Here is a 13,274-nt window from a genome sequence, read left to right as displayed (position 1 = left end):
ATTTTTGGCTGTGCTGGTTCTTCGTTGCTGCACAGGTTCTTCTCCAGTTGCAGCGAGCGGGGCCACTCTGGAATTGCAGTGAGAGAGCTTCTCACTGCGGCGGGCTTCTCGCTGTGCTGGGTCCTCTTGTTGCCGAGCACAGGCTCTAGGGAGGCCTGCAGGAGCTGAGGCTCACAGTCTCAGTAGCTGCAGTTCCCGGCTCTAGAGCATGACTCAGTAGTTGTGGTTCACGGGCTTCGTTGCTCCATAGCATGTGCAGTCTTCCCCGCCCAGGGATCGAACCCACGTCTTATTTGTTGGCAGGTCGATTCTTTACCACTGAGCCACTAGGGAAGCCCCTGCCTCTTTTATAGCCAGAAATACTGAAGCACAGAGGGTGCGGTGCTTGGCACAGAGTTACTTGGCAATCGACATGGATTTCAGACTCCAAGTCTAACCACTTCCTGTGCCAGGGTTCTCTCAGGGATGGACTACAATCAGCCTAGTATTACGCATTCCAAAGTCTGCCTTGAAGTCAAGTATGCTGCTGCTGCTGCTGCTAACTCACTTCAGTCATGTCTGACTCTGTGCAACCCCACAGATGGCAGCCCACCAGGCTCCCCCGTCCCTGGGATTTTCCAAGCAAGAGTACTGGAGTGGGTTGCCATTGCCTTCTCCAAAGTCAAGTATGAGATCTACTTAAAACACAATTTTAAAAGTCTTTATTTTAAAAATATTTTTTAATTATTATTCTTATATAATTTTAAAGGTTATACTCCATTTTGGGCTTCCCAAGTGGCTCAGGCAGTAAAGAATCTGCCCACTATATGGGAGACCCAGGTTTGATCCCTGGGTCAGGAAGATTCCCTGGAGGAGGGCATGGCAACCCACTCCAGTTTCCTTGTCTGGAGAATCCCGTGGACAGGGGAGCCTGGCGGGCTACAGTCCATGGGGTCGCAAAGAGTTGGACATGACTGCAGCAACTCGATCATGCAAGCATAGATTTTATAAAATGATGGCTCTTCTCCCTGTGGTATACAAGACATCCCTACCTTACACTCTTTGTATCTCTCACGCTCCCACCCCTATTTTGGCCCTCCCCACCCACTGGTAACCAGCACTTTGTTCTCTATATCTGTGAGCCTGTTTCTGTTCTGCTGTATTTACCAGTTATATTTTCTATATTCCATATGTGTGTATAAGTATTTGTCTTTCTCTGCCGGACATTCTGTTTAGCATAATGCCTTTCAAGTCCATCTACGTTGTTACAAATGGCAACATTTCATTCTTTATCACTGAGTAAGACTTCACTGGGGCTTCCCAGGTGTCCCTAATGGTAAAGAATCTGCCTGCCAATGCAGGAGACATGGGTTCAGTCCCTGGGTCAGGAAGATCTCCTGGAGGAGGAAATGGCAACCCACCCCAGTATTCTTGCCTAGAGAATCCCGTGGACAGAGGAGCCTGGTGGGCTATACAGTCCATGGGGTTGCAAAGAGTCGGACACGACTGAGCACACGAAGCAATATTCCATTGTCTGTATATACCACATCTTCTTTTTGCCATTCATCTGTTGGTGGACACCTAGACTGCTTCCATATCTTGGCAATTGTCAACAATGCTGCTGTGAGTACTGGGGTGCATGTATCTTTTGGAATCAGTGTGTTTGGTGTTTTGGATAGGTACCCAGCAGTGGAATTGCTGGGTCGTATGTTAGTTCTACTTTTCGTTTTTGGGGTTGTTTTTTTTTTTTTTTTAGAACCTCCATACTGTTTACTACAGTGGCTGTAACAATTTATTAAAAAAAAATTAATACTGTTTTAGGCAAACCCAAAATATAAATATTGGCATGATGGATATCTGCAACATACCATCCCGCTTCACAGTTAAACTGCTTAAGCTAGAACTGAAGCCTCCTTTCACCTCTTCCAAATCTCATTCCTCTGCCTCCCCAGCTCAGCCACTTAGCTGGCCGAGGTGGACATTTGAGGTGTACTTTCTACTGGAAGACAGTTTGCTTGGGCCTTGGTAGAATGGATCGTAGCGTGTCCTGCCCCTTTTCTGACACTTTGCCCCCAGCTCCCTTGCCTCCTGGTGACCTAGTTGGGTCTGGAGGTAGGTGCAGTGAGCTGAGGCCTGAGGTGAACCTAACCAGCGCTGGAAGGTGAGGTCATCTGCCTCAGAGCTGATCGGGTAAGGGAGCAGAGAAAGAAGGAAGAAGGGCATTCGGCCTCTCCAAGCACTTGTGAAGTCGAGTATCTTGCCATATCTGTAAATAAGGATGTCCCGGCCCTGCAGATGTGACCCTCTGAGCCCAGAGGGCCCCCAAAAGAAGAATAATGCCCACGATGTGGCTGCGGCTACTCCCTATGGACAGGGGGTTGGGAAACCGTGCGAGGCTGGCCCCAGATAGCTATGTTAGTCACTCAGTCCTGTCTGACTCGTTGTGACCACTTGGACTGTAGCCTGCCAGGGTCCTCCGTCCATCAAATTCTCCAGGCAAGAACACCGGCGTGCGTTGCCGTTCCCTTCCCCAGGGGATCTTCCCAACTGAAGGACTGAACCCAGGTCTCCTGTATTGCAGGCAGTTTCTTTACCGTTTGAGCCACCAGGGAAGCCCAGATCACTGAGATGCATATGAAAGAAATGAGTTCAGTGAGCCCAACACTTGCCATACACAGAAGAGCACTAAATTCCTTGGGATACCTGATTTTCCTTAATTAACAATAATCTTTGATGTTCAGGTTATCTGCCTCCTTTGTTGCAAGCCAAGTGTTAGTTGCTCAGTCATGTCCGACTCTTTGTGAACCCATGGACTGTAGCCCACCAGGCTTCTTTATCCAAGGAATTCTCCAGACAACAATATTGGAGTGTGTTGCCAGGATCACCTTCAGGAGATCTTGCCGAGCCAGGTATCAAACCTGGGTTTCCCACACTGCAGACAGATTCTTTCCTGTCTGAGCAACCAGGGAAGCCCCTTGGTCACACACTTCTGTATAATCTGACTTCTTCCCCCGCCTCCCCAGAGCAGTTCTCTCAGGACTACCTGAGACGCTGCCTCCCGCGCTTAAAGTCCTAAAAATTCCCACTGAATAAACACGACTTTCAGGTTATGACTAGTTTTTCAGGCAACAAACTGAGCTGGGATCTCCCTCCGGCAGCCCAGACACACAGTTTCGTTTCTTGTCCAGTGGGTTTGGGATGGAGTCAGGGAGGTGTGGAGTCTGCGACCGCCTTCTGGCTTCTTTTTCTGTCTGGTTCCCTTGCTTCAGGGCTCCCCCTCCTGCCGGGTAACCAGTTCTATCTCGGGTTCAGCATGGCGGACCCGAGGATCTCTGCGGCCCACCCCTTCCGGTCTGCAGCGGAAGCGGACCTCTCCCAGGAGCCCGCGGGCTCTGGCTTGCTGTTTTCTGCCTCCATTCGATGTGACCTGCCCAGCCTCCTTCCCTCTGGATCTTTCAAACTGATAATTCTGTAAACTAAGCTGCAGTGAAGAAAAAGAATTAGGAGACTCCACTTAAGGGCAGTTTGAAAGGTAGTTCCTTGCCTTGATCTTCCTTTCCTTGTGGGGAATGACTAACTGAGGGAATTTTCCAGGTCAGGAGAATAGCTCCAGGGGAAGAAGGGTGTGGTGGTGGAGATCTTTGTGTGTAAACAGTGCCTCAGGCTCTAGGTCAACGAGAGGGAATGTGGCTTGGCCTTCACCCTCCTGAAAGGCCTCAAATCTGGGGCCTTGATGTCTTCTTCAAAGAAACGTCCCTAAGATGACCTCACAGTAACAAAGCACGTTCCTCACGCAGCTTCAAACCTGAGCCTGTCCACAGACCACACATGGTATCTGGGTACCACTGACCCACCATTTTTATAGATTCTGTAATTACTGCTTGATTCAGAAATCCTGTTTTCAAGTAATTATATTATATTATTGTATTTTTGTTTTAAAAGCATTCATTTATTAAATGTGCCTACGTTTAAAATACTTCATGTTTTGGGAATTATTTTTCCAAACTTTTTAATTGGAAATTATAATTTCCAGAAGGGTAAAGACAATGCAATGAACGTATCCATCACCAAGTTCACCAATTGTTAATCTTTTGGCAATTTTCTTTATCTCTGTCCATATTTCCGTATACATGTGTATATATACACACACATATAGAAAAATACATACACATACTCAAATATTATTTTTTCTGTTAAATCATAAATTAAGTTGCTTCATCTCTAAATACTTCAGTATATATCTTCAGATAATAAGGGCTTTTTTCATAATAATGACAATGCTATCGATATTATTACAACAAATTACCACATCATAGCAAAGATACATACTGTCAGCAAAAGGGGTGTTATGCTCCCTTGAAGGTAGAGTATCTACTGAAATTATTTGAAATTCTTCTGTTTAGATTTCTCTTCCTCTGCTATTTATTGATGTAGTGTTAAATTAATTCAGCAGGAGCCCATTAAACTTAAGTGGCTCCGAAAGCCACGGTAGCCTATGTCAGCAAATGAAAACCTAAGCCTGTCAATGCTTGAAAATTATGAAATTGATAAGGATGACCAATCATCCACAGCCAACCAGGTTTTAAGTTATAGCCAATCAGTATTTTCCTTTCTCTGTTTCTACCTTTTCTCTAGAAAAGGCTTCCTAACCACTTCCAGTTTGGTGGTGCCCCCTTCAAATCAATTTTAGTTCCATAAACCTAAAAGTTTTAATACATCTCAGGTGATCATTTAACAGTTCTTAATCATTTATTTATTGTATCCATATGGACTCATGGATAGTCATTTAGTACTTCGGGTTATAATCCAGTACTGCTTTGTTTACTCATTTGCTACCATTGGTCACCGGGACCTCTTTCAGGTGCTTCTTGTGACTTTGATACACTCCCTTCCTTACGATTTTTTTAGGCAGATTTTTACAATTTTGTTTTGGACTCTTTCTTACTTTCTGACACAATAAGATGCTCTTGGTTCATCTGGTGTATTTTCTGCCTGAGTCCTAGAGCCAGCCGTTTCTCCAAGGAGCCTTGTTCTCTTTAACTGGAGAATGAAATTAGAAACCAAGATTTGGGAGCTAAGTATGCTTGCTGCTAGTGGGGTATCATCCCTTCTAGGCCCTCTAAGCTGACAGAGCAAGGAAATACATGTGTGTGCACTAACCTGGGGGCTTCTAAAGAATCTGCCTGCAAGGAAGGAGCCACAGAAGACGAGGGTTCAATCCCTGGGTCAGGAGGTTCCCCTGGAGGAGAGCAAGGTAACCCACTCCAGAATTCTTGCCAGGAGAATCTCATGGACTGAGGAGCCTGGTGGGCTGCATTCCATGGGGTCACAGAGAGCTGGACACGATTGAACCACCTTAGCACACACATATGCACACTAATCTGTGCCTATACACCTATGTATAGACATTCCTATTTCTAACCACCTGTGTCTACATTACACTGAACATAAGCTAATACTGATGTCCCCAACTCTAATCCATTACCACATGGATCATTCCGGGCTCCTCCCCTTGTCTATCTGTAACTCCCATTCCAGCAGTGAGAAATCTAGCTCCCACCACTTGCCATCTACTTACTAAATTGTTCATTGAGTTTTAAAAAAACATTTGAAATGTTAGTATCCCTTACTGCCATTGTTTTTGTTCAGTTGATCAGTCATTTCTCTGACTCTGCAACTCCATGGACTGCAGCACGCCAGCCTTCCCTGTTCTTCACTGTCTCCTGGAGCTTGCTCAAACTCAAGTCCATGAGTCAGTGATGTCATCCAACCATCTCATCTTCTGTCGCCCCCTTCTCCTCCTGCTTTCAATCTTTCCCAGCATCAGAGTCTTTTTCAGTGAGTCAGCTCTTTGCATCAGGTGGTCTAAGTATTGGAGCTTCAGCTTCGTCATCAGTCCTTCTAATGAATATTCAGCATTGATTTCCTTTAGGATTGACTGACCATTACTGCCATTTTTCCTTCTGATGTTCTAAATGTCTCAAGTCAGCCAGCGGAAACCTTTTCTTCTGTGTCCCTCTCACAGCCCCTTTGATCTTTGAGCATCTCATTGCTTCCGGCACTAGAAGATATTCCAGACTCAACTGTGCTTTGTCTCTGGCATAAATCAGTCATATTTTCAAGGGTCTGTAATGCCTCATAATAGAGAAGTTACTGTATTTAGAAAATAAGATCAGGGTGCCTAGTTTGCAAGTGGCTGCCAAGTTTTTTTTATTACTTTTCAGCCCTTTCAGTGAATGGAATATCTATAAATATATATGGAATATCTATAAATATCTATTAAATAGCCTCAATCTTCTGAGCAACATAGGAATTAAGGACCCAGCCACTGGTTTAAGAGCCCTAAGTCTACATTCGCTTATCCTAACATTTCCTTTTATACTGAATTTCTGTTTCTTAGGTAGAAAATCTGGAGGAACTAAGATTTTAGTCTAAATTTGATATAAGGGTTATATGTTAGATGTAATATACTTAATCTTCAGTTCACTTCAGTTCAGTCCCTCAGTCATGTCTGACTCTGCGACCCCATGGACCGCAGCATGCCAGGCCTCCCTGTCCATCGCCAACTCTTGGAGTTTACTCAAACTCATGTCCATCGAGTCAGTGATGCCATCCAACCATCTTATCCTCTGTCGTCCCCTTTTTCTCCCGCCTTCAATATTTCCCAGCATCAAGGTCTTTTCCAATAAGTCAGTTCTTTGCATCAGGTGGCCAAAGTACTGGAATTTCAGCTTTAACATCAGTCCTTCCAATGAATATTCAGGACTGATCTCCTTCAGAATGGACTAGTTGGATCTCCTTGCAGTCCAAGGGACTCTCAAGAGTCTTCTCCAACACCACAGTTCAAAAGCATCAATTCTTCGGTGCTCAGCTTTCTTTGTAGTCTAACTCTCACATCCATACATGACTCCTGGAAAAACCATAGCCTTGACTAGACGGACCTTTGTTGGCAAAGTAATGTCTCTGTTTTTTAATATGCTGTCTGAGTTGGTCATAGCTTTTCTTCCAAGGAGCAAGTGTCTTTTAATTTCATGGCTGCAGTTACCATCTGCAGTGATTTTGGAGCCCCCCAAAATAAAGTCTCCCATGGCAGAAAGCAAAGAAGAACTAAAGAGCCTCTTGATGAAAGTGAAAGAGGAGAGTGAAAAAGCTGGCTTAAAACTCAACACTCAGAAAACTAAGATCATGGCATGGGTCCCGTCACTCATGGCAAATAGCTGGAGCCTGGGTTGGGCTTGTCTAATGACTCCGTGTCTCCGGTCCCTCTCTGGAAGGTCCCACTTTACGTTTCTGCTGCATCTCTGCCCTCTAGTGGCCAAACAGTCAGTGGGCCCGTGTCTTCTGGGAAACACCTTCAGGAATAGATTGGTGCCCACTTCAGGGTGCAAATCCAGAGCTGCAAAACAGATATCTAGCCTTCGAATTATCTCGTAGAAATGATTAGAAGATTATTAAAAAAGACACAAAATAAGATGGGACCCCCACTCAAACATTATAAGAAGCTTTGCTTGTTTGTTTTTAATTCTTCCTTATTGGCAAAATTTATAATATTGCCCAAGCCCAGGAAAGGCAGATGAAAAATGAACAAGCAAGCACTATTCTGGAAGTGGAAGGGGTATAACCTTTCATAAAAATGCTCTGGGGTCTTCCCTGGTGGCTCAGTGGTAAAGAGCTCTGCCTGCCAGTGCAGGAAACACAGGTTTGACCCCTGGATCGGGCAGATCCCATGTGCCGCGGAACAGCCAAGCCCGAGGGCCACAACTATTGAGCCTGTGTTCTGGGGCCCAGGAACTGTTGCAGAAACCAGTACTCGAGAAACCAAGCCCAGCACTCGGAGAGCTGGAGAGCTCGGCTTAGCACGCCCCGGGCCCAGAGGAGTCAGCACGCCAAGCTCTGAGCCGGGGACAAAGTGGTGACAGAGTTTTTATACACGGACAGGCGTGATTAAGCAGGTTTGAGGGTTTGCAGGGGCTGGGCGATTGCAAAGAGCAGGACAAGGGTGAGCAAGATAAGCTCCAGTTCCTAGTATTGGGAGTCCCCACTTTCTGAGACCTATGTGATCCAAACTTTGAAAGGAGCAAGCTGGGTTACAGAGGCAGAAGGAGCAGGAGGTTATGCAAAATTTTAACTTTTCCTCTTCCGAACCACAAAGACGGAGCCCATGTGCCCAGCTACTGAAGCGGGCGCGCCCCAGAGCCTGTGCTCTGCAAGAGGAGAAGCCACGGCAGCAGAAGCCTGCACAGGGCAGCAAAGGGTAATCCCTGAGCTCGGCAGCCAGAGATGAAAAAGCCCGCACAGCGAACAGGAAGGCCCGGCACAGCCAAAGATATATGAATACAAATGGGAAAAAAGAGAAGATACTTTGGCAACAGGTTTCAACATGCAGCATGTTAATCTTGTTTGACCTAGGAATCCTATCACTGGGAGCTTATGAAGGATCAATCACACAAAAGCCAAAAGATGTATATAGGAGAGTATTCGTAGTTTAAAAGGAAAATTTGAAAATGATCCCTGTTCCAAAATAAACAGCTGATTATACATATGGTTCGAACATAGGGTATGTATGAATCTTATAGATCCGTACTTGACAGAATATTATAGATCTGTATTTGACAATCCATAAATTGTTGAGTGAAAACAGAAGATTGTAAGGCAATAAATATGGTAACTCCATTCATTAAAAAATATTTGTATATGTGCTATAGAGAAAGACGCCTGCTAGAATGAAGGCCGGAACACGCACAGTGCCTATCTCTCCACATTTGAATTGCCGGTTACTTTTATCATCTTTGCTCTTTGTTCTCGTTTTCTGGCCCCGCTGGAGGATCTCATTTCCCAAACCAGGGATGGAACCCTGGCCACAGTTGTGACAGCCCAGAACCCTACCCATGAGGCCACCAGAGAACTCTCTTCTTTGTATTTTTTTGAATAGATAAATGAACAAGTATCCTTTTTATAAAAAATGTAATGCTGTATTTAAAATCGAGCAGAATAAATAAAATTGGTTACTTAAACTGTAAATAAACAAAAGCACTTATTTTTCTTAATCAAAAGCGATGCTGAAATATTACCCATCAATAAAAAAGAATGAACAGTGGATTCATGGGACAAAACCTTGAGTCTCTGAAACATCATGCTGTGTGAAATAAGCTTGTCCATTTATGTGACATTATAAAGGAAGAAACAAATCTATGTGGATAGTAAACAGATCAAGGGTCACCTGGGGCCCTGGGTCTGAGATTAACTTCAAAGAGACACATGAAAAATGTTTTGGAGTGATTGAAACATTCTATATCTTAATTGAGGGGTGGCTAACAGAGGAATATATTTTTAAAATAATGGACCCATACACTGCAGATGGATCCACTGAACACGCTGAAACAAAGCTGCTCACACATACGTGGAAGTCTGTGAGTTATGGAGACAGATTGACCTGGAGTCCCTAAACTCAAGATGGGCGTGTTGGGCAAGGCAGGCCCTGGGCACACTTGTGAAATCAGGGGGGTTTGCACTTCTACCTCCCTGGAAACCAATCCAGTCTTCATCTCATTCCATCCATGACCTTAGACAATACTAGTTTTCACCTTCCCTAAAAAAAACAAACCCTGGAGCTCTCATGCAGAGAAATGTGGACATGATTATAACCAGCCTAACGTTTTATACTCCCTGAGAGTGCTTCTGTCAGGATCACAATCTAAATCTGAGGCTAGAGAAAGGAAGCCCAGTGAGAGACGGTGGAGGGTGGAGTGGAGCACCCATGTCACGAGGGTCTCTGGAAGACCCTGCAGGGTGACCCCTCTATGGGGACAGTGTGCCTGGCCTGAAGTCCACTACCTTGCCCCTCGATCTTCAGAGCTGCAATGTCTGTGTGTCACTCAGTCGTGTCCGACTCTTTGTGACCCCATGGACTGCTCGCCAGCCTCCTCTGTCCACGGAATTCTCCAGGCCAGAATACTGGAGTGGGTTGCCATTTCCTGCTCCAAGGGATCTTCGCAACCCAGGGATCAAACCCAGGTCTCTCCCATTGCAGGCAGATGCTTTACCACCTGAGCCACCAGGGAAGCCCTTAGAGCTGCAAGGGATCTTACAAATCATGTATATTTATTCATGGGTTTGTAACCCCAGTTACTGAAAGCCTCCCGAGTTCACCTGGGCCGCGTACTGAAGACACAGAAGAGAACGCAACAAACGGATCCCACCCACAGGGGCCGACTGTCACGTAGGAGACTCCAAGATGGGAGCTTGTCGGGAGTCTGCTCGAGGGGCCACTGCCCCCGGAAGCCGTGGCCGCAGGATCACTGGACGGTTCTCCACACTGCTCCACGCAGCACCAGCGCCCGCGGGGCAGGCACAAGGAGGGCTGATGGAGGCAGCCGAGACTCTGCAGCCGAGGACTAGAAATAGAAAACACAGCGGTTTTCCTATTGTTTGAAAGCTCGATGATGCAGAAGACTGTTCAGAGGTATGCTAGATCAATGAATGGCTGTAGGGGAGGTCCCGTCTTCAGACAGTTGTCTGTGCAACGAGATTCATTTCATGACCCCTCTTAGCCCCTTGTTTTGGACCCAAGTTAGATTTTTACAAGAAAGAATAAATGTTCATTTCACAAGTACTTCATAGTGAAATCACATTTGTAACATCTGAAATGTTATTTCCAGTAAGAGACTGGGAGACAGAACAGAACAGAGGTAAAAAGGCATTTTTAAAAATCTCTTTTTATAAAAAAGAGCAAGATGACTTCACTCAATTGACTGGGTTTGGGTCTGTTAAATTATAAGTACTAAATTTTCTTTTTTTAAAAAATCAGGTTTAAAATTTAAACTCAGTAACTTACATTCACTAAAGTTTGTCCTTTTTATGTGTTCAGTTCAGTCGCTCAATCGTGTCCGACTCTCTGCGACCCAATGGACTGCAGCATGCCAGGCTTCTCTGTCCATCACCAACTCCTGGACTTTACTCAAACTCATGTCCATTGAGTCGGTGATGACATCCAACCATCTCATCCTCTGTTGTCCCTTTTTCCTCCTGCCTTCAGTCTTTCCCAGCATCAGGGTCTTTTCAGATGAGTCAGTTCTACTTATCAGGTGGCCAAAGTGTTGGAGTTTCAGCTTCAGCATCAGTCCTTCCAATAAACATTCAGGACTGATTTCCTTTAGGATGGACTGGTTGGATCTCCTTGCAGTCCAAGAGACTCTCAAGAGTCTTCTCCAACACCACAGTTCAAAAGCATCAATTCTTCGGCGCTCAGCTTTCTTTATACTCTAACTCTCACATCCATACATGACTACTGGAAAAACCATGGCCTTGACTAGAAGGACCTTTGTTAGCAAAGTAACACATCTCTGCTTTTTAATATGCTGTCTAGGTTGGTCATAACTTTTCTTCCAAGGAGCAAGGGTCTCTTAATTTCATGGCTGCAGTCACCATCTGCAGTGATTTTGGAGCACCCCAAAATAAAGTCTCTCACTGTTTCCACTGTTTCCCCATCTATTTGCCATGAAGTGATGGGACCGGATGCCATGATCTTAGTTTTCTGAATGTTAAGCTTTAAGCCAACTTTTTCACTCCCCTCTTTCACTTTCATCAAGAGGCTCTTTAGTTCTTTGCTTTCTGCCATGAGGGTGGTGTCATCTGCATATCTGAGGTTATTGATATTTCTCCTGGCAAACTTGACTCCAGCTTGTACAGTTCTGTGGATTCTGACAAATGAATACAGTCATAGAGACACCACCAGAATCAAGATGGCAAATATTTCCACTACCCCCCAAAAGTGTCCTAATGCCCCTTTGAAGTCACAAGATACAACATTTTGGAGGTGAACCAAAATTCCACTCGAAGTGTCTCAGTTGGGAAGCCAGATATTTTTTTCGCCTAGGAGGAGGCTGTTTGCAGAAATCAGCTGTGCACCAAGGAACTAGCTTGTTTTTATCGCTTGTTTTTGTTGTTGTTTCTTCCTGTTATCTCTGCTGTTCTTCCCAAGTAGTCTGTTGGCATAAGTGATTTTAGCTGGGAGGATTGGGTTTTTTGCTTTGCAAATTTACTTTAGATTTAAATGAGAATTAGATTGAATTACAATGGGACGAAAAAGCACTCACGTAACTCAGAGCCTAATTCTAAAACAACAAAACATTGTTGACTAGGAAGGAAAAAAGAGATGGGTGGGTGCCTAGTTTGTAGACAGAGGGCTTGTGACTGCGCTCAGTAGCATCGGACTCTTTGTGAGGTCATGGACTGTAGCCCACCAGGCTCCTCTCTCCATAAGAAATTTCAGGGAAGAATACTAGAGCAAGTTGCTATTTCCTACCCCAGGTGATCTTCCCGACCCAGGGATTGATCCCTCATCTCCCGAGTCTCCTGCACTGGTAGGCAGAGTCGTTATTGCTGAACCACCAGGGAAGCGCAGACCAGCTGCTAGAATTTACTTAATTCTTTCGTGAGGAGGCAGGCGGGGGTGACTCTTGCTAGTTTGGGGCGGGGGGAGGGGCAGGTCACCCTCTTGGGAGAATTCCAGAATTCCAGGAATTCTCACCATTAGCGCCACAGAAACTCTCCAGGAACAAAATCATACTGCAGCAGACAAATGCGGGAGGATACAAATGTACTTTCACAAATACTGTCACCTGGAGTTACACCGCCACCTTCAGACACGTAAGTGAGGACGAAATTCTCCTGGAATTTTCATCTCTTTAAAGATCGTTTATTTCAGAATACGGCCAACAGTCAGGGTCTTTGGTAGCACTAGATACAATTCTCTTTGGCTTTTGTGAAAAGACTAGTTTGATCTTTCCTCTGGGGATGTGTGAAGGTCTGAGGTGTGTTGAGATAGCTAGTTAAAACATTGTTTTTTCACAGTCTGTTGTCTCTCGAGGCTGATGCACATGGATGCCTTTGGCAGGGGGAAGGCCTGCCTGTCTAGACGACCTAGGTCTCTGGTTTAAATTTAGTGAGATGCCCTGATTGATCAGTGGAAATCCAGATGAAGAAGAAACAGTGTTAACAGGCTCTTGCAGGGGCGTTTGCAAAATGCTTTTGTATCAGAGTGACTTGATAGTAAGCCTCCGAACACTCACCTGAAAATGGTTTAAACTTAGTGTGCTTGTTAAGTCACTTCAGTCGTGTCCGACTCTGTGTGACCCATGGACTGCAGCCTGCCAGGCTCCTCTGTTCTTGGGATCCTTTAGGCAAGAAGACTGGAGGGGGTTGCCATGCCCTCCTCCAGGGCATCTCCGGGACGGAGGGATGGAACCCGGATCTCTTAAGTCTCCTGCGTTGGCAGGCGGGTTTCTTTGCCAGTA

At 45.3% G+C, this 13,274-nt stretch overlaps 1 long non-coding RNA gene across 1 annotated transcript; it reads right to left on the bottom strand.

The window, feature by feature from the left end:
- Positions 1-3,079: 3,079 nt before the first annotated feature.
- LOC147346380 (uncharacterized) lies at positions 3,080-13,180 on the bottom strand. Its single transcript, XR_015153582.1, has 2 exons — positions 13,050-13,180; positions 3,080-10,373 (listed from the first exon to the last, which is right to left on the bottom strand). It is a non-coding gene; the product is annotated as an uncharacterized LOC147346380 (long non-coding RNA).
- Between the last annotated feature and the right edge of the window lie 94 nt (positions 13,181-13,274).

The sequence above is a fragment of the Bos grunniens genome, chromosome 24 (assembly GCF_055505025.1).
Source record: "Bos grunniens cultivar Pamir isolate PY7600 chromosome 24, Bosgru_T2T1.0, whole genome shotgun sequence".
Taxonomy (NCBI): Eukaryota; Metazoa; Chordata; class Mammalia; order Artiodactyla; family Bovidae; genus Bos; species Bos grunniens.
Note: the sequence above shows the minus strand (reverse complement) of the source record. Positions and strands in the feature narration are given on the sequence as shown.